The sequence below is a fragment of the Arachis hypogaea genome, chromosome 3, assembly GCF_003086295.3.
Source record: "Arachis hypogaea cultivar Tifrunner chromosome 3, arahy.Tifrunner.gnm2.J5K5, whole genome shotgun sequence".
Classification (NCBI taxonomy): Eukaryota; Viridiplantae; Streptophyta; class Magnoliopsida; order Fabales; family Fabaceae; genus Arachis; species Arachis hypogaea.
The window spans coordinates 66,231,843-66,233,362 of record NC_092038.1 but is presented as its reverse complement, the minus strand read 5'-3'; the positions used below and the strand labels follow the sequence as shown (position 1 = coordinate 66,233,362).

Here is a 1,520-nt window from a genome sequence, read left to right as displayed (position 1 = left end):
CCCGTAGGGTTCACCCATGTAATTTACCTCTGCCATTGCAGGGTTCTCAGGATCATAAGCTTCTTCTTCAGAAGATGCCTCTTTAGTACTGTTGGATGCATTTTGCCATCCATTCAGACCTTGAGAAATCATGCTGACTTGCTGAGTCAATATTTTGTTTTGAGCCAATATGGCATTCAGAGCATCAATTTCAAGAACTCCCTTCCTCTGAGGCGTCCCATTGCTCACAGGATTCCTCTCAGAAGTGTACATGAATTGGTTATTTGCAACCATGTCAATGAGTTCTTGAGCTTCTGCAGGCGTTTTCTTTAGGTGAATGGATCTACCTGCAGAATGGTCCAGTGACATCTTAGAGAACTCATATAGACTATAATAGAATATATCCAAAATGGTCCACCCTGAAAGCATGTCAGAAGGACACCTTTTGGTCATCTGCTTGTATCTTTCCCAAGCTTTATAGAAGGATTCACCATCTTTCTGTTTGAAGGTCTGAACATCCACTTTAAGCTTGGTCAGTTTTTGAGAAGGAAAGAACTTAGCCAAGAAGGCCGTGACCAGCTTATCCCAAGAGTCCAGGCTATCTTTAGGTTGTGAGTCCAACCATGTTCTAGCTCTGTCTCTTACAGTAAAAGGGAAAAGCATGAGCTTGTAGACTTCAGGATCTACTCCATTAGTCTTAACAGTCTCACATATCTGCAAGAATTCAGTTAAAAACTGATAGGGATCTTCTGATGAAAGTCCATGGAACTTGCAGTTCTGTTGCATTAGAGCAACTAGTTGAGGCTTCAGCTCAAAATTGTTTGCTCCAATGGCAGGGATTGAGATGCTTCTTCCATCAAATTTGGAAGTAGGTGTAGTATAATCACCAAGCACCCTCCTTGCATTATTATTTTCGGTTGCCATCTCCTCTTCCTTTTCAAAAATTTCTGTAAGGTTGTCTCTGGATTTTTGTAATTTAGCTTTTCTTAATTTCCTCTTCAGAGTCCTTTCAGGTTCAGGATCTGCTTCAATAAGAATATTCTTGTCCTTGCTCCTGCTCATATGAAAAAGAAGAGAACAGAGAAAGAAGAGGAATCCTCTATGTCACAGTATAAAGATTCCTTTATGTGAGTAGAAGAATAAGAGAATAAAAGGAGAAAAAGGTAAGAATCCAAACACAGGGGGGAAGAGTGGGTTCGAATTCTTGAGTAGAAGAGAGGTGTTAGTAGATAAATAAATAAATAGAAGAAGACGAGAGAGAGGAGTTTTCAAAAATTATTTTTGAAAACAGGTTAGTGATTTTCGAGAATTAAGAGAAGAAATAAAATTAAAATTAAAATTTGGAACAATTAGTTAATTAAAAGAATTTTTAAAAAGAGGGAGGCATTTTCGAAAATTAGAAAGAGAAAAGTAGTTAAGTGGTTTTGAAAAAGATAAGAAACAAACAAAAAGTCAATTAGTTAGTTGAAAAAGATTTCAAAATCAATTTTGAAAAGATAAGAAGTTAGAAAAGATTTTGAAATTGATTTTGAAAAAGCTAT

At 36.8% G+C, this 1,520-nt stretch overlaps 1 non-coding gene across 1 annotated transcript; it reads left to right on the top strand.

Moving 5' to 3' along the window:
- The first annotated feature begins 402 nt into the window (after positions 1-402).
- On the top strand, positions 403-510 carry LOC112793532 (small nucleolar RNA R71). Its single transcript, XR_003198220.1, has one exon. It is a non-coding gene; the product is annotated as a small nucleolar RNA R71 (small nucleolar RNA).
- The last annotated feature ends 1,010 nt before the right edge of the window (positions 511-1,520 follow it).